This window comes from Microcaecilia unicolor, chromosome 6, assembly GCF_901765095.1.
Source record: "Microcaecilia unicolor chromosome 6, aMicUni1.1, whole genome shotgun sequence".
Taxonomy (NCBI): Eukaryota; Metazoa; Chordata; class Amphibia; order Gymnophiona; family Siphonopidae; genus Microcaecilia; species Microcaecilia unicolor.
In genome coordinates, this window is record NC_044036.1 from 45,280,264 (window position 1) to 45,300,593 (window position 20,330).

General features: G+C 44.0%; 1 protein-coding gene across 2 annotated transcripts in view; it reads right to left on the bottom strand.

Moving 5' to 3' along the window:
• Window positions 1-20,330, bottom strand: part of GNG12 (G protein subunit gamma 12) — a 114,630-nt gene that overhangs the window by 80,585 nt on the left and 13,715 nt on the right. For both annotated transcript variants that reach the window (XM_030206900.1, XM_030206899.1), the window contains exon 2: window positions 5,143-5,203. The gene's annotated coding sequence lies outside the window, so the exon portion shown is untranslated. The remainder of the gene's footprint in view (window positions 1-5,142; window positions 5,204-20,330) is intronic.

Here is a 20,330-nt window from a genome sequence, read left to right on the forward strand (position 1 = left end):
TCGCACCAACTGCTGCTTTTGTGCCCACTCCTCCGGGAGGAACACCATCCCCTGGGCAGTGTCAAACACCAGGTACTCCAACACCTGAGAGGACACCAAGTGACTCTTGGATCAATTCATGACCCAGCCCAAAGACTCCAGAAGAGAAAACACCTGAGCCACGGCTTGAACAGATTTCCTCTCGAGGTGGCCCAAACCATACAATCATCCGGGTACAGGTGAACCCAAACCCCCTTGCACTGCATGTGTGCAACCACCACCACCATAACCTTAGAGAAGGTGTGTGGTGCCATAGCCAGGCCAAAAGGCAAAACTCAAGAACTGAAAATGTTGCCCCTGCACACAGAAGTCCAGGGCTTCTCCGAGGGAAGGCCTAAACTGGGAAAACGCAGCCTGTACAACACCTTGTTCACTCAGGCGGTATAGAAAATAAACATAAACATGTGCCCAGTTCCACCTGGAATATGGCTGGTGTAACTACACACACCTACATGAAAGGTGTGCCAATGCTGGATTATGCTACTACTAGCCGTTGAGCCTGTGTAAATGGGCTAGTTTTGGAATGGAGGGGGGTTCCGAGGCCCCCCCCCCCGGCCCGAGCACTGTCTGTTATTGAACTTACATCGCACCACGCAGACACAGCAGGCACATCAGCAAAGCTGCCATCGGGACGGGCTTCCTTCTCTGCCTGTGTCCCGCCCTCGTGTGACGTAACGTGGCGAGGGCGGGACACAGGCAGAGAAGGAAGCCCTTCCTGACGGCAGCTTTGCTGATGTGCCTGCTGTGTCTGCGTGGTGCGATGTAAGTTCAATAAGAAAGACAGTGCTCAGGCCAGGTGGAGGGGTGGCGGTGGCGGCGACTCCGGGTGGGGGGAGCAGTAGCAGTGACCTCGGGGGGGGGGGGGGGGGGGGGTGAAGGGGGAGGGTGGAGCGGTTGCGAGTACGTCTGCGGCATGCGCAGTACAGACTTCCCGCTCTGTCCCGTCCCCCTCATCACATATTGATGCAGGGGCGGGGCAGAGAGGGAAGTCTCTACTGCGCATTTGCGAGTGAGTATGACACTCGCCTTTTATATGTTTGACTCTATAATGGAATTTGGGCAGCACTGTTCCCTCTAAGCTGAGCGTATGTCCTCTACCTACAGCCCTGCCAATGGCTGTTTCACTCATGATGCAGAGGAGAGGGGGCTGCTGGGGGGGGGGGGGGGGGGGGGGGGTGCCGAGCTTCGGGAGATTCCCTCAGCCCGAAGTCTGGCCAGCCCCGATGCTCCTCAGGTTCTCCTGGGGTGCTAATTGGGGAAATCCCTCACTAGACAGTAAAGGGGATTTCCCCAATTGAGCTCTGTGTTTTTTTTTTTTTTTTTTTTAAACAGAGCTCTTAAAGCTGTAGTTGCAGCAAAAGCAGCTCTATTCCCTAACTCAATGAAGAGCTGACAGATTTCCCCCCCCCCCCCCCCCCCCAAAAAAAAAAGGAAACTGGGGCTGCAGTGGGAGCCTGTGGTGTGTCCAAGGCGGGAGTGGGGGGAATGGGGACAGAGCTCGAAGCCACAACTAGTATTTATTTATTTATTGCATTTGTATCCCACATTTTCCCACCTATTTGCGGGCTCAGTGTGGCTTACAATACATTGTGAATGATGGAAATACAATTTGTTACAGTTCAATTATGGGTTACATTGTGAGGGTTATGGGAAGACAAAGTCAAAATATCATTAGGGGAATAGAACAATCGAATGTAACAATGGGAAAATGATAGGGCGATAGAACAATAGTACGAAACATTTGGGTATAACAATTTTATCTGTGGGTAGTGTTTTAAATATGGTGAGAGTACTATTAAGTGTGAACTGGGATCTGCGAAGCCAAACTCCACACTCGAATAGGCACGAAACAAATCCATATGCCTAGGAGCATCCCTTAGGCTCAACCATGCTGTGGGGTAATGACAGGCAAAGTTGGGAGCTAGGCCAAGGACTCAGGGGCACCAAACAGCAACCTACCACCTGCTGAAGGTAGAGAAAAATATCGGAAATCTTCTGTGGGGGCACCATAGCTTATAGCAGTGATGTCACTGATAGAATTTGGTCCTTTCTCTACCTCCACCTGCTGGTAGGAAGGGATAACAACCCATTTGTGCAGAATGGTTGCACAGATGCTGAGAAATAAGAGTTGTCTGGCTACCTGAGTAAAGACTGATCAGAACTGAGAATGGGAAGGAAGCGTAATCCTTATTGTGTAATGGCAACATCTAGTGGTCAGTTTAAAATCCATGATTGCAGGATACCACAAAGAGCCAACCTACATGATCCTTGACCAAGGACTAGTGACTGTGACCCTGTGATTTAAATTAGGGGGGGGGGGGGATATCTGAGTAGTTTCTAATTAAGGCTTATTTACCCATTTATTAAAATTTTCTATACCACCTAAATATTCATGATCACAGCGGTTTACATTTATAAAAGAGTCAAATCCCCCCCCCCCCAAAAAAAAATAAATGACACCATAGTACCTACTGCACACAGACAAGAACAGACATCCCTAAAACATTCTACCAACTACCTAAAATATATAAGGCTCTGTATTCATTAAACTTTTACAAATCCTGAAAAAAATCTCACTTCCTGAAGTGCCAAAAGCCTGCATAAATAACATTTACCATTAAAAAAATGTTTACATGTTAGACATATTAAATGTAAACAGAATTATGAGCATGTTGGAGGGATTGAGCACACCCTCTACTGATGCCAGATCCCAATCCCGGTTTCAAGAAAACTAGAAGCTCAAAGGAGAAAGTAACTGCTGGACTCAAAAATATTCAATAGTAGAGCGACAGCAGAAAACAAATACTGGTAAGACACGTTTAACTAGTTTTTTTTTTTTTTTTTTTTTTTACAGGGTTTCCTCAGAAATATAACATTTATAATTGTTGTATGGTACCAAAGTCTGCTGATATTTTAGAGTGTAAACATACAACTGGTGCACACACAAAAGCAATTCAAGCTAACAATTAAAACACAATATACCCAACATAGTAAATGTATAAGCACAGGGACAGATCAAGGGGTTGGGGCACTCTGAGACAACTTTTGCTTTGGTGCTCCTATCAGCTCCCCCCCCCCCCCCCCCCCCCCCAATGCATCAGTTCCCTTTTGGTTAGCTCGACCCCGTGCATCAGTTCATCAGCTGTACTTTAAACAGTGATAAAAGCATTTTACTTTGATTTCGCCACTGTGCTCTCCCTCCTTTTGCTACCACCAGCACCTCAAGGAAGAGAGTAGCGAGAGCAGAGCAGCACCCTCTCACTGCTGTGAAGGCTGAACTTATGAGATATGTTTTTGAGGTTGTTGAGCTTTGGCACCCCGAGTCAGTGCTTTACCTGGCTAATGCTTAACGCTGCCCCTATAAGCAAAACTAGCATTACATATAATGGAACAAAAAAGCAACAACAAAAAAAAAAAAACTCCCACAGGAATTCAAACATTTACCATTACAGCTATGGCCAATAAAACATTTTTTTTATATTTCATTGTACTGGACTTAATGTCCCTTTGAAACAGTAGTAGAGTCCCAAAAATGTTAACTTGTCTTTTTTGGCCTATTGCTTCTTTCTAGGTCTTATTCTTAAGGTCTCATTTCTTTTCTTTTTGCATTTTATTAATTAAAAAGGTTGACTTTTCTCTTTTTCTTACCTGTGACCATTCGTCTACGTTTTGAGTTATAATCCCTTTAAATGTGTTAACATGGTACCTACATAGGAATCTGACAAGCCAGGGCTTTTTGAAAACTCTCCTGGTGGTGATCACAGGATATCCATAGTGGAGGTAGTTTTATAACGTGACACCTATGAAGAAAGTCCAAAAGATGCCTATTTTTCAAAAGCTACCCATATGCCTTTGTAAATGAGGCACCCAGGACGAGCACCAAGTGTCATAAATTTACACCGCCTCCAACAAAAATGGAGTACATTTTGAGTGTACACTCCATGCATGCATACCCCTGCACAATATTATAAGACAGCCCTTTTCCATGAAGTATATACCACGTGCAGAAAATGCACAAGCAGCCTAGATTTAGAGCGCTTGGAAAGTAGTAAATTGTGCAGTGGTTTACATGTGAACAGTGCCGCAGCGAGGGCGGCTGACACCCGGGCCGGTTCGCCGCTGCGCACCCCCCCCCCCCCCCAGAGCACATTCTTACCACTAGAGTAGGAAAGGAGGTGGGCGGAAGGGAGGGCGGGTCCGTTCCGAGTGCACGTCGCTGGGAGCTGCATCGGCTCTGCTGGTTCCCTGCTCTCTGTGCCCCGGAACAGGAAGTAACCTGTTCTGGGGCAGAGAGAGCAGGGAACCAGCGGAGCCAACACCCCCCCAGCGGCGTGCACCCGGGGCGGACCGCCTACGCCACTGCATGTGAAGTTTGAGAATATAATCTAAAGTTTACTATTTTTGATAGCCTCTAGATACTTGGACCCTGATGCAGCACTGAGGGTTGTGCCCTATGTGAAACACTAGCCATTGTTGGTCCAGGGGAAAGGAGAAGCAGATTGAGACGCATCTAAAGTGTGTTGATTCAAGCCATAAAACTTTTTTTTTTTTTTTTTTTTTACTAAAGGTGGATTTTGTATTTTGAATATTGTTTGATGAAAACTGTCAGCACGTTCTTTGAAGGGAGGTTTTTAGAAATGAAGAGTGGATCACTTATAAATTACTTGGAGCTCTTTGAGGTTTTTCCTCCTCTTTCAGAAATATTTTATTATATGTGGTACATTTTTTGAGTTGTTATAAAACCATCTTCAATGTGTACGAAACATTTTCATACATTGGAGACCTAGCATATGAAATTGTGTCAAATGTGTTTTGTTTTTTCTATTTGGGAAGCTCTATTATAAGCACTGCAGTAGTATTATCTATTTAAACTGATGGATGTGAACAAATAGAAGGTACTTTCAAAAACTAAGTATTAAGAAATCCCAAAGACTGAAATGGAAACAATAAATCAAAACACGATATCAATGATTCTGTGTGTCTTAAAACAACTAAGGTAAAACATTTTCCTAGTATTCCTAGTATTATTGCTCCTTTAATTATCAAGCCATTATAAAATCACATGCATAAGAAAGATGGGATGCAGATGATAAAGCAGCTTACCTATATAAAAACAGTCCTTCTGCTTGTCCAAACTCGCCCAAGTTTAATCTATACAAGCAACCTAAAAGAAACAAACAAATGCTATGAAAATATCTGGAAAGAAATGTTTGAACTCTTAGTCTACAGTAGGCGGTGTGCTCAGTCTCTCCAACATACTTCTATATTTACATTTAACATATCTAACATTTTTAAAAAAACTTAAAAGCTACAAAATGTAGTACGTTTTAAATATATGTGTGCTTGCTGAGTGATAAGATCATGAGTAAGAAAACACTTTTTAGTTTCTATTTCCCAAATTTCCTCTCTATTGAAGTAATCCCTAAATAAAAGTAATTGTTCCTGGTCTCAAGTATCCTCAGAAAAATACTGAGCACTACACACAAATACAGTGCAATCAATCATAATTTATGTCCTAAAGACTCAAGGTTTATTATATATATATATATATATATATATACAAACATACACACACACACACACATATATATATATATATATATATATATATATATATATATATACACAGAGAGAGAGAGAGAGATTTTTTCCCCCAGATTTTGTTTTGAAGTTAATATGGGAGCTTATATGAATTTGCTGCACACTCTGGATCCCTCAAGGTCATGGGAATATGATGCCTCTAGTGTTGATACTCCTGGATCAGGCTTATTGGAGCCAAACAGCTCTTGTCTTTGTTCTTCATAATCATGAAGGCCTATAGTCATTATCAATTGACACTTCTGATACCTAGAAAACTTCTTATAAAGCTCCAAGACACATCACCACCAGTTATACCGTAGGTATCTATAAACAAACACACTTTTTGAAGCGGCAGAGGCTCCTTTTCTGTGGACTAGTAACAGACAAATAGCTGAAAATAAATGAAAGGCTCACGCAAAGATTAACTGGCCCCACATGATGCACTAATACTCATTATAGACTATGGCTGGATAATAAAATTATGGAAATTTCAAAACCACTGGCAACCTGACTAAAGAATCCAAGGGGGATGAAGGACTAGCAGACAGAGGAAACACAATGCTATTTTTACCTGAAAAAAATAAAACGAACAAAAACACCTTTACTCACTAAAAGTGAACTAGAGGCAGACATGTTTGAAGTTTTTTGTGGCGATTAAAAAAAAAATTGAAGGTGGCCCTGGAAAACTAAAATTAGTACACAAAAAGGCATATTTTCAAAACACTTAGACTTACAATGTTACATAGCTATATAACTTTGTAAATCTAAGTGCTTTGAAAATACGCCTCTAAGGTGCTCATTTTCAAAGCACACAGACTTACAAAGTTACAAAGGTTACTAGGAGATGTATTTTCAAAGCATTTAGACTTACAAAGTTACATGGAGGGGCATTTCTGATATGACATCTAAGTCTGACTTTGGATGTTCTGCTCAAAACGTCCAGAATCCGAAAAGCAAATATAGTGATTTTTGAAACAGCAAAACATCAATTTTTTTTTTAATGGACACGATGTTTTTGTGCTCTGTGCGTTTGTGTTTTTGGTCCATTTTTGGGGGGGAAAAAACATCCAAATGAAAAATTGTATTCTTTTATAGTATCATAACATTTTGTATCCTTTTACAGTGGATTAAACTGTTATATAACCATGTGCATAAAAAAAGGATTTATCCAAGCTAATCAGCTTCTTTTCAGAGGGTTTATTTTATTTTCATTGTATTATAATTATAATTAATACGTAAAAAAGTATTAAATATTTTTTCTATAACTGTAGTTTCTAAACGGTGTCGGATCATTACGTTTAAAGTGTTTTCCTTGTTTAAACTTTATGAATGTTTTTTCACTATAAGATTAGGACAAACACATTTGTCGATATGTTGATGTTTTATTAGCATGACCTATGTCTTTTGTTTATCAGTCATTATCTTACATTTATTATTTATATTGTTCGGTGTTTCTCTGTCCACAGTTTCTGTCAATATATTATAATTTAAAAAATGTTTCACATTATTTATTGTGATACATTTACAGTTGTGCAATATTATCATGAATGTTCATAAATGTTTGCTGTATATTTTATAAAGGCAGATATATTATCCGATGCATTAAAAAAAACAATTTTAAAATCTATTTTGTGTTTTTTGAAGAAAGTTGTTTGTGACCCCTGAGGCAGGCGCCGAAACACGGACCGTGTTGGGTCCTTGATATGAATATTCTTTGATATCTCCCTATTGGTTTGTACATTTGTCAGCCTCTACTTTTGCTGGTTTTTCTCAAGAGCCAAGTCATAAGGCTAAAGCGGCAAGGATCCTCCATTGGAATTGGTCCCTGGTGCAGCAGTCCCTGGGTTAAAGGCAGGCAAAATGGCTTGTCCACCAGCAGATGAACCAGTATGGAGCAATGAGAATGACTAGTCCTGGATGATGACATAATTGGTGAAGAATTCTGCCAATCATTGGCCACAGAGGAAAAATATACAACAGGAATGACTCCAGCCATGGCTGAAGAAGAGCGTCCATGTCCTTCAAACCGCACTGCTTTCATCTGCTGAAGAACCAGACAGCTTTGACATTGTGATGAGTCACCATAAAATCCATGTTCGGAACACCCCACATATGAGACACCACGCAGAAGATCTCTGCTGACAACTCCTAAACTACCGGATCCAACAAGGTCCTGCTGAGGAAGTCCACTTGCACATTCAGAGAACCTGCTACATGCACTGCTGATATTTGTAGCAAATGATTCTCCACCCAGAGAAAAAAAAAAAAAAAAAAAAAGAGATGAGCCTCCAAGGCCAGTGTCTGACTGAGGGTTTCCCCCTGCCTGTTGACATAGGCCACCGCTGTTGTGTTGTCCAAGAAAATGCACACTGGCTTTCCCTTGAGAAGCGCTTGAAATGCCCGAAGGGCAAAATGAATCACCCAAAGCTCTAGGCTATGGATTTGCTACCGCGTTTCCTCTTGGGTCCATTGGCCCTGCACACTGGAGTGCAGACAGCATGCTCCCCAGCCCGATAGACTGGCATCGGTCACCACCACTAGCCAAAATGGCAACCCAAGGGACATGCCCCGTTCCAGATGAGATGCAGAGAGACGCCAGGTCATCCTGCTCTTGGCTGGAGAAGTCCAGGGAAGGCACACCGTTTAATCCTGACAGGAGACCAGCAACACATGAGAGACTGCTGCAGAGGCCAGATATGTGCCCTGGCCCATGGCACCACTTCCAATGTCACCACCATGGACCCGAGGAGCTGAACATTCCCACGTCCAGGGATGCATGTGGCACAACAACTGACCCTGAGCCCTAAGTTTAAGGACTCTCAGATCTGGCAAGAAGACCTTGCCCTGAGGTATCAAAACGAATACCAGATATTCCAGAGAGCGAGACAGCTGAAAATGACTCTTGGGCAAACTGATCACCCAACCTAAGTATTTTAACAGTGTGATTACTCTGCTTGTTGCCTGACAACTCTTTTACTCTGATGCAGCACAGATGAGCCAGTCATGTATGGATGAACCTGTATCCCCTCTCATCTGAGAAAGGCCGCCACCACCATGACCTTGGAAAAGGTCCTGGGAGCCATAGCCAAGCCGAATGGCATGGCTTCAAACTGAAAGTGGTGTCCTAGAATTGCAAAGTGCAGAAAGCGCTGGTATGGAGACCAAATGGGAATATGCAGATACACTTCCTTGAGATCCCAAGCCATGAGGTATTCTCCGGGCTGCACTGCCGCTAACACCGAGCACGTCTCCATCCGCAAATACCAGACCCACAGAGACCGATTGATTTTTTTGAGGTCTAACACCAGACAGAAAAGACCCGCTTTTCTTCAGGACCACTAAATAGATGGAATACCAGCCTTACCCAAGCTCATGGCATGGTACCAGAACCACTGCCCCAGAGGAGGGTGGACTGCACCGCTGCCCTTTTGGGTGCTGCGCTGCAAGGGGACTCCAAGAAAAAAAAAATCTCCTGTGGAAGAGGAGAACTCAAATTTTGTTTATTTTTGTTACATTTGTACCCCGCGCTTTCCCACTCATAGCAGGTTCAATGCGGCTTACATATTATATACAGGTACTTATTTGTACCTGGGGCAATGGAGGGTTAAGTGACTTGCCCAGAGTCACAAGGAGCTGCCTGTGCCTGCAGTGGGAATTGAACCCAGTTCCCCAGGACCAAAGTCCACCACACTAACCACTAGGCCACTGTCTCTAATAATCTCGAGGACTCACTGGTCCATGGTAATCCTGATCCGCTCCTTGTAGAAGAGAGCCAGATGCCTTCCTATTTTGGTTACTGAGGAGAGGACTGGAACCCCATTATCGGGCAGGTCTAACTGTGCGAGCCACCCAAGATCTAAGTCCACTTGGCCTCTTGTCCGAACGAAAGGGTTGCTGCTGCTGGAACCTGTATTTGGAAAAGGAAGAGGCAGAAATCAAAGGCCTACCAGGACAATTCCACTTCAAGCGAGGCCTGGACCGATTAGACTGAAAAGAAGCCTTCGGTCTGTTCTCCGGCAAGCGCTGCAACAGAACCAGTAAGTCCTGAAAAAGTTTCTCCAGATCCCCCCCAAAGAGAAGCTGTCCCCGGAAAGAAAACTGTGAGGCACTGCTTAAATACCGTATCTGCAGCCCAGTGTCTCAGCCGCAACAACCACCTGGCAGTAACCACAGGGCCATCTGTTTGACTGAGATCCAGACCAGGTCATACAAAGAGTCCAACAAATATGTGAGCCCCGTCTCCATGCTGGGAATTCCACTGACTGCTGATACTCAGAATCCCCAAAGCATCTGCTGCCTGCTGCACTCAGCTGAGGCAAGCTCGAGCCGCACAGGAGCTGAAAATGGCAGCCTGCAAGACCTGGTCGAAATTTCAAGAGAGACTTTAAAGGATGACTCCAACTTCCTGTCCTGAACATCCTTCATGGTTATACCGCCCTCCACTAGAAGGGGTGGTCTTCTTTGTCACTGTCACCACCAAGGCATCCACCTTGAGCAATCTGAGCTTTTCCAGTTCCAGTTGGACTAGTGAATAAGGTCAAGATAAATTTGGAACATAGCCCAGGACACCCGCAGGCCAGCGTTGGGGTGGACCACTGAGCCAAAATAAGCTCTTGATAGCCTCAAGGACTGGAAAAGCCCTAGATGGCTGCCTCGTACTAGCCATTTTAGGATTAGCTGCAACCGGAGTAGGCTCCTCAGGACTGGCAATATTGAGTACCTGCAAAATTTTGGTAATAAAAGTAGGTAATTCCTTCCTGTGAAAAATCCTCACTGCCATGGCATCATCTGTTTCCTCTGCCAACAGCTTCCGCCTGTCCTTAGGGAGAGAACCCTGCAATGAAGAGGCCAAAAAACCCCACCTTGGAATGAGGGGGCAATGGGGGAAGGGGCTAAAGATCCCACTTCCGTAATGGCTTCCAAACGCCTCCTGTTGGACCCATGCTCCTCTTGCAGAGGCTGGGCCACTGGCCAGGACTCTGAACCACTAGGCTGCTGGAGGCAAGAAGAGGGAACTGTTTGAGCATGAGGCTGCTTTAGCAAAAAAAGCCTGACAAAACAGGAGAATAAATTCAGAAGAAAATTACTCCATAGGCGCACCAGAAACTCTCCAACCTCTCCCCTGCTATCAGGGAGGACAGATGGCAGAAGGGTGAGGAACTGTGAGGGCTGAAACTCAACTCAGCTACAGAGAGTGAGGGAAGCACCTGCTATGGAGTCTAGCTTCTCCTGTCTTCTACAGTCCTTCCGGCAATAGAAGAAGTCTTCTTAGAAGATGTGCTGGTAGCAGGATGTATAGGATACCCCATGCAAATTTTGCTAGTTGTGGCCAGCATGTTTGTTTTTCCAAAAATCAAAATATCATTGTCAGCATCATTCAAACATAACAGTCCAGTTCATTAACAGGCTTCAAAGTAGAAAATGACACGGGGACAAACTTCCCTGTGGGATCTGTCCCCGTCCCCGTCCCATCCCCATGGTTACTGCAGGTCCCCATCCCCGTGTCATTCTCTAACCAAGAGCTTGGTTATAACCATCCGTCACTTGCTGGAGAGAGATATTCTGAAGAACCAGGAAGGATACCATTCTATAGAGTTCAATTCAGTGTTCTCTCTCTACCTGCTAGTAAGTGGTCACAACCCACAAGTCTCTGGATTCATCTGCTGACGACGGATAAGGAAACATTATTTCCTTCAAGTTTTGCCGCTTCCTGAAGATTCTCTTCCTGTTATTAATATGTTTTATTATGTTTTCTCTACTATTAAGAATGTTTTAAGGGGTAGTCTGTGGGAGCCACCAGTTGCTAACTTGACACAAATTTTGGAATCCTCTGTTCAAGAGATTGCATTGAGAACTACTATGGTGGCAACTTTCTCAAGCAACTCTGAAAGGGATAATGTCCTGGTTAATTTCTTTAAGAAAACACGGACTCTCTTTCATAATCATGTGATTAATTTTCCCAGATGTCTCTCCAAGTGCACAGCATTTATATCCTCCTTCAAATTCCAAGTTACTTTTGTTTCTGAATCTTGTGGAGGTTATAGGTGCCAGCTCTGTGGGTGCTTCAGCGCCCCCAATATTGAGAAAATGCCTCAACGTTGTCCAGGTAAAGGTCATATTCATTGGGTTTAGCGTCCCCCCCCCCCCCCCAATCATTCTGAAAAGCAGGCTCCTATGGCAAATGTTAGTGCTATGTAGTACATATTATCCCTTTACGTTATTTTATTACCTATATTTTTGTATTGCACTGCCTTCTGTGGATGTACTGTTTCTTAGTATTATTGAAAGTTAAGTAAAAACATTATAAATTTTTTTATGTTAAAGGAAAATGTGGCACTAGCAAGAAGAACAAGTCTAACTGAAGCATAAGAATACACTAAAACAGACAAGCGTAGCAGAATTCATCTTATTACTTTTTGATTGTTTTTTAATCGGAAACAATTATAATCTGCATCTCTACAGCAAAAATCAATGTTTACACAACCAACGTTTGTCCTTTCATTGCTAGGAGAAGTAGGCAATGTTTACAAATCTAAGCACGAATATAGATAGGTTACCAAGCTTTATGCCATGATAAAAATGAGTAGATTACCACCTTGAAAAAAAGATCCTCTGACCTCAATACATAAATGGGATTTAGATATAAAAGTTATTCTAACCACACAATACTATTACTAAAAAATTCAAACTCCTTTGAAAGACTCTCTCTAAGTCAGAGGTTCTCAATCAGGCCTTGTGACACACCTAGCCAGTCAGGTTTTTATGATATCCACAATGAATATGCATGAGATAGAATTGCATACACTGCCTCAAATGTATCTCATGTAAGGCAGCAGAGTCCTGCGATGGCTCAATCTGCACCTGCAGATAGTTCCAGAGCACTTAGTGTGCCTTTCCTGATGACAGCTGTGGCAGTAAGGCCTTCATTTTGAAGGAGGAAGAATTATACAGAAAGTTCGCACAGGTGTTAAGAAGTGCAGATTCCCTCAGAATAGGCGTCTTCTCTCAGAATAGGCGTCTTCATCCTTATCCCCATGGGAATCAAGAATCAAGGTGGATATGCAGTGAAATATGGTCTGGGTTGGAAATGATGCCACTGCCTCTATAGGGGCAATGTAGAGGGGCTGAAGGCTCCACTGCAAGCCAACTGGTTATGTCCCCTTAGCTTGGTTTCTTCTACTCTGATGCCCCCCCCCCCCCAATTGGCAAGACCCTTGCAATTAGTCAGGGATTTGGTGGGATCAAGGTCTCTGGACACTATTCTCTCAGTAAGGAACTCCTCTCATATGAGGAAAAGCTAAAGAGGTCAGGGCTCTTCAGCTTGGAAAAGAGATGGCTGGGGGGGGGGGGGGGGGTGAGGGATAAGATAGAGGTCTATAAAAATCCTGAGTGGTGTAGAACAGGCAAAAGTGAATTGATTTTTACTAGGGGACACTAAAATAATGCAATACTTTTAAAACAAATAGGAGGAAATATGTTTTCACTGAACAAATAGTTAAGCTCTGGAACTCATTGCTACAGCAGTTAGCATATCTGGGTTTAAAAAAAGTTTGGAAAAGTTCCTGGAGGAAAAGTCCATAGTCTGCTATTGAGACAGACATGGGGGGAAGCCACTGCTTGACCTGAGATTGGTAGCACAGAATTTTGCTACTATTTGGGACTCTGCCAGTTACTTGTTACCTGGATTGGCCTCTGTTGGAAGCAGGATACAGGGGTAGATGGACCATGGTTAGATGGACAGAGCGTGCCGGACCTCGGTAGGGGGGTGGGGGGGATGGGCCAGAAAGCGTGCCAGACCTCGGTGGGGAGGGAGGGATGGGCCAGAGAGTGCGCCGGACCTCGGTGGGGAGGGAGGGAGGGATGGGCCAGAGAGTGCGCCGGACCTCGGTGGGGAGGGAGAGAGGGGGGGAGCCGGACCTCGGTGGGGAGGGAGGGAGGGGAGGGGAGGGAGAGGGACCGGACCTCAGTGGTGAGGAAGGGATGGGCCAGAGAGCACGCCGGACCTCAGGGGGAGGGAAGGATGGGCCAGAGAGCGTGCCGGACCTCGGTGGGGAGGGAGGGAGGGAGGATAGGCCAGAGAGCGTGCCGGACCTCGGTGGGAAGGGAGGGAGGGGCCAGAGAGGGCGCCGGACCTCGGTGGGAAGGGAGGGAGGGGCCAGAGAGGGCGCCGGACCTCGGTGGGGAGGGAGGGAGGGATGGGCGCCGGACCTCAGTGGGGAGGGAGGGGGGAGAGTGGGGAGGGAGAGGGCGCCAGACCTCGGTGGGGAGGAAGGGATGGGCCAGAGAGCGTGCTGGACCTCGGTGGGGAGGGAGGGATGGGCCAGAGAGGGCGCCGGAACCTCGGTGGGGAAGGAGGGGGAGGGATGGGCCAGAGAGCGTGCCGGACCTGGAAGGGGGGAGGGAGGGATGGGCCAGAGAGCGTGCCGGACCTGGAAGGGGGGATGGAGGGATGGGCCAGAGAGAGTGCTGGACCCTGGAGGGGGGAGGGAGGGATGGGCCAGACAGCGTGCCGGACCTCGGGGAGAAGGGAAGGATGGGCCAGAGAGCGTGCCGGACCTCGGGAGGGAGGGGCCAGAGAGTGCGCTGGACCATATTATATGGTGAAGCCCTGCCCAGTGCATCCCAGGATGCACTGGGCAGGGCTGGGTGCCACCATTTTCAAGGCAGTGCTGGAAAAGGAGGAAGTATACTACTCCCTTCTTCAACACTAAGGTAAGGGGGGGGGGTGGGGAAGAGGGGCTGCTAGACCACCAGATTGTGGGAACTTGGTTTGTGGCCCACCAGAGCTTTTTAGGAGGCTGTGAGGGATCTCCAGACTTCATGAACTTGTGTAGTGGGGGGGGGGGGGGGGGGGGGGGACTGGAGGTCTGCGGACCTCCAGCCCCAGTGTCGTTAGCTTGGGGAAGGTGGGGTCAGGGTTCCTGGGGAGGGCTTATATTGGGGGGGAATGGTGGGCCTGCTAGCATGCAAATGCGTGCTAGACATGGCTCACCATTCCTCCCCAACGGTCTGCAAACCCTAGGGTTTGCCGCAGACAACGCACCAATGTATGGCGCACTCCCCACTGATCACTGGGGAGGAATATGTTTAGCATGTATTTGCATGTTAGTTGCTATAAGAGCCCTGTTTAGCATGCATCTACATGCTACTTGAGGTCAGAGCCTGCGAGCAAGTTGTTTCACGTACTTGGGGGCTCTAATCATGGGGCAGTAGCAAATACAGGCATTAGTATAGCCCTGTTTAGCATGCATCTACATGCTACTTGAGGTCAGAGCCTGCGAGCAAGTTGTTTCACGTACTTGGGGGCTGTAATCATGGGGCAGTAGCAAACAGAGGCATTAGTATAGCGCTAATAGCCTCTAGGCCTGAGTTTGCTTCTGATCATCGTCCCATTAGTTTCTTAGTCTAGCCTGGCATTTCTTCAGCAATGCTGTGATGATCTTCATTATCTAACAGGCTAAAGTGATAAAGGGAAAGGGACTTGATCACCACCTTTATGTGGTTTTTGGAACTACATTCAAAGCGGTTTACATTTACAGGTACTTACTTGTACCTGGGGCAATGGAGGGTTAAGTGACTTGCCCAGAGTCACAAGGAGCTGCAGTGGGAATCAAACCCATTTCCCCAGGATCAAAGTTCACTGCACTAACCACTAGGCTACTCCTCCACTCATTAGAGCACAAAATTATGCAAAGTTTAAAGTATCTTTTTCTTTTAGCATTGGTCCTCACATTTTAAAATAAATGCATCTGCCCTTTCTCTGCATGTGAGACATCTTTCAGTTGCTTAGCAACATGAAGAATGACTACACAACAGCAAAGGCCTGCACCCTTCACTGATAAATAGAGCTTGTGCTCACAGAGCTATGAAATCCTATAATGTAAGTGATGAACAGTCAACTAAATAAACTGTAAAGGTTACTTCCACAGTCTTTTAAACAGAAGGCACATATTTGACAAAAAATGGAAATATGGAGGCAAGACTAACAAAAACTTAGCCAGATCCTTTTCATTTATAAGCCAAACAAATGTTTTGTTATATCAAGGGTCATGACATCAAACATAGCTGAACAACGTCCAGACAAGCATCCAAGTAGAAACCGGAGACGCCACACTAGTGTGGAAAAGAGGGACAGGCATATAACACTAAAACACTTCCAGCCTTGTATAGCCACAATTTCGTCCGCATCTCGAGCTATGAAAACCCATAGTTTCCACTGTGAACAATGTTGCTTATTCAGCACGTGTTGTAGGTTAGTAAATGCACAATGCTCTCCACTGAGACCTGCAAACTGTAAAACATCTTGAACTGTATCCTAATTCTGCATAATGTGTACTAAATTCAATATTCTACTTTAAGATTGTGAGCCCACCTGGGACAGAGAAATATCCAGTGTACCTGAATGTAACTCACCTTGCGCTACTACTGAAAAAGGTGTGAGCAAAATCTAAATAAATAAATAATATGTATACAGCTGGGCTGGGGGTATAGCAGATATGACCACCACAGTCCTGGTAGGAAGAAGTTTAAGCCATTGTATGAACAGGATATCTACTGACCAACTCATTTACTAATTAAAAAGAAAGATAAATGGGAGGTATGGGAGAAGAAGCTGTAACAATTTCCTTTCTAGTATTTAAAACTATTGAAACAAGGCTTAATCTCCAGTTTATATATCACCTCCTAAACAAAACCCAAATCATCCTATTAGTGTTAAGCATTCATTCTAGATGCCTGAATTGATCACTGTTTGGGCATGGATGGAGTGGCCTCAAGTTCTAGACATATATTTAGCGACTCACGAATGGATGAACGAGATTCCCACTGTTCGTATCTACTATCAAGAAAAAACCACAGCCAAAGAATGGTCTTGGCAGAATCAGTGGGAATGTAGGATAAGCAGCATAAAATCCGTTTTACTCTTTTGGGATCTTTGCCAGGTACTTTTGTCCTGGATTGGCAACAGGATACTGGGCTTGATGGACCTTCAATCTGTCCCAGTATGGCAACGCTTATGTTCTTAAAGAAGACCCTCTTGAGCTTGACTCTAGTCTGGCACTATGCAGAGACATCAGAGGTGCAGTTTAAGTGGGAGGGCCCCTGTGCTGCTGGTGAAATACCACTACTCTACTGAACTTTCAGGGTGTCTGCAAATATTCCCTCATCCGTTTCAAAGGATGGTTTTTAGCAAGTCTGTTAATCCTCCTACTTTTATAATGGTTTTATCATCATGTCTCAAATGAGTTCAGGTAGCAGGGCATTATCACTGACATTACATAGTTCTCCCTCAATTAAATGCCAAGAAGGACCATTCTCAGCTCATGACTCAAACTTATGTTTGAAGTGAATTGATCAAAAGATTGAGAAGGAAACATTACAAAATATTTCACTGAACTCCAAATGAAGTTACACTTAATAAAATCCAAATCCCTCCCATGGGTGGTAAAGTAGACTATTTATACAATCCTTTCGTACAACACATTATAACTTTATGGGAAAAGGTCACAGTAGCTAAATTGTCATTCCTGGTTAACCCCAATAAGATACATAGTAGGGGTATGTCGTGGGGGGAAGTCCCATTTTCAAAGATGGCAAGATAAAAGGCTTAGAGTAATATATCAATTGTATCACACAGGAAAATGTAAATCCTTTAAGGCTTTAGCTCAAGAATTCCACCTTGATAAATTTGATTACTACTATTATTTACAGAATAGACATGATTTACAGCATGGTAGTCTTAAGGATTACAAAGAACAATACTAACAACTCTATGTTTGCATAAGGAGGAGGCTAGAGGCTTAATATCTACCATACACAAGAAGTGGGTATGAGAAGAGTTTCAGAAACTGAAATATATGTTTGATTGGGAAAATGATTTTGGAAAGGAGATGACTTCAGGAATGGGAAGAAAATTCAAGTGTAGTTCATAAGACTTCTATATCAGCAAGGCTGAAAGAATCTAACCTTAAAGTTTTGATGAGATGGTATATGACTCTGGTGCAGCTGAGCAAATTCTCTTCTGGTTCATCTTTTCTTTGTTGGAGGGGCTGTGGTACCATAGGGTCTTACATATGTGGTAGTTATGCCCAGCTATTTTACTTTTTAGACCCAAGTCTTCACCACTATCAATGTTATACTGAAAGACTCCACCCAGTTATCCCCAAGTCCAGGTTTAATTGGTAAAGGTATTACTCAAACAGATCATTCTTCCCAAAAAGTATTAGCAAATTGTCTAACAGCTGCAAGGTGGGTTATAGGCATGGGATGGAAGAGTTCAAATCCTCCCTTGTGGATGCATGGCATTCAAGATAGATATATTCTCCTTATGGAAGACCTAGCAAAAACGTCACTGGTTTGTGATCTATTTCGTGATTATCAACCTGATCTGATCTGTCTCACAGAGACTTGGCTTCGGCTTGGTGAGGGAATTGTATCTTTTTGAAATTCAGTCTATTCTCCCCGCTCCTGTAAATGAGGTGAAGGAATTGCTATCCTATTAACTTCTTCTTTTACAGTCACTGAACTCCTTTTCTTGTACCCAGAGGTTCTTGATCTTCATACTTCAGCTCCTTTTTCCTTTCACTTGGTACCGGTAGGTTTTTTTTTAAAATTGCCCTCTGTACTATGGACCTTGAGGATATGTTAACGGAAATATCTGATAGTGTTTGAATTAAGTTTCTAACCTATCAATTCTTGGTGATTTTAATATGCATGTAGACTCTTCTTCTTCTAGATCTGACTCATTTTTGTCTCTTCTCACAGATCTTGGTTTCTCCCAACAATTTCCTTTCGCGACACGTTGCTGGTCATATTCTTGATCTGGTCCTCTCTTGGTATATTCCAGCTCTTAGATTACAAAGAAAGCAAAAGGGCAGACGATCTGTAAACTCCAAAGACGGAAAATCAACAGAGCAGATCGTTATGAGAAAAAATATATAACTTATGAAATACTAAAAATGTATATACAAATCAGCCCGACACAGGCCATGTTTCGCCCAGCAGGGCTGCTTCAGGGGATACAAAACAAATAAAATCATGTTTAAAAACATAACGCAGAAATAACAAAAGATGTTAATTTAGAAAAATTACTTATATACATGCTACATATATACGTGTCGGGCAAATTGAGACTCGTGAAGAATTGAGTATTTATTTAGGTAATTAGTGAGCTGTTTTGTCACTAAGCCCTCCATAAGTCTGGTTGTCAGAGGAATAGATGCTACTGGACAATAGTTGGTTAAGTCATTTGTATTTTTCTTTGCGTCTTTAGGTCAAGGTGTAAGTAGAATGTTTCCTTTATCGTTTGGGAATAGACCATTTTGTAGCATGTAGTTCAGGTGCCTCGTGAGGTCTGTTTTGAATTGTTGAGGGGCAGATCTTATAAGGTTAGTAGGGCAGATGTCTAATTTACATTGGGACTTGGCGTATCTTCCAAGCGATTGGGAGATGTTTTCGATCGAGAGTGTGTCAAAGTTGGTCCATGATCGGTCTGCTGGATGTTCTCCAGGTATTGGATCTAAACACTCAAGGAGGTTTACATAATCAGTAGTGTTGATAGGTATCATGAGTGGTAGCTTTATAATTTTCTCTTTGAAGTAGTTTGCAAGCTTGTGTGCTGATGGGTTGTCTGTGTTGTTAGAAGTGACCGGTGTGGTATTTAATAGTTTGTTTACGAGCTGGAAGAGTTTATGTGTATCCTTGTAATTTGGTCTGATTTTAGTTTTATAGTATGATGTTTTAGTTTGTCTGATGGTGTATTTATATTTTCTTTGTAGTTGTTTCCAGTCGTTGAGTGCTGAGTCATCTTTTTTTCTTGTTCCATGCTCGTTCTAATCTTCTGACTTGTGTTTTTAATTCTTTCAATTCTTCAGTAAACCATGGGATTGAGTTTTTTCTGTGTGAGGTTCTGGTTTGAAGTGGTGCTATGCTGTCTAGTATGGTTCTGCATATGTTGTCCCATTCATGAAGAAATTGGGATGAGTCTGTTGGTGTTGTCCATTCGTTGTTATAGACATGGATTCTTCAGCTCCTCTTTACCAGTCAATCGTCCAGGTAGGGAAACACATGCACTCACAGTCCGTGTAGTGACACTGCTAGACATTTTGTAAAATACCCTGTAAACTAACAGCCAAAAGGCAGAATGCAATACTGGTAGTGATGCTTCCCTACTCAAAATACAGGGATGTATCTGAATGCGAGTATAAGCTTCCTTTAAGTCCAGAAGGCATAGCCAATCAGTTTCCTGAAACACAGGAATTAAAATGCCTAAAGAAACCATCCTGAACTTTTCCTTGGGCAGACATTTGTTCAGGGCCATTAGGTCTATGATGGGCTGAAATCCCCCCGTCTTTTTTTTTTGGGGGGGGGGGGGAGGGGTGCAGAAAGTACTTCCCTTTGTGGAACAGGCTCAACCACATGGGCCTGCAAAAGGGAAGAGATCTCCTGAGAGCTTAATTTTGATGCTCTCATGAGACAATCTGGAGGAAGTGTTTGCCAATGGAGTTTATAACCTGGTTTGAGGCTACAAGGGGCCACCTTGCTCGGAAAAAAATCAGTCTCCCTCCTACTGGTAGGTTGTCTGGGATGGTCAACTTTATTGCGGCTACGCTGTCTTAGAGCCAGTCAAAAGCTCATCTCTGGCTTCAACAAGGGAGCTGACCGAGTCTTCCGAGCTTTCCGCTGCCTTGGTTGGACACAAGCGCTCTGGGCTG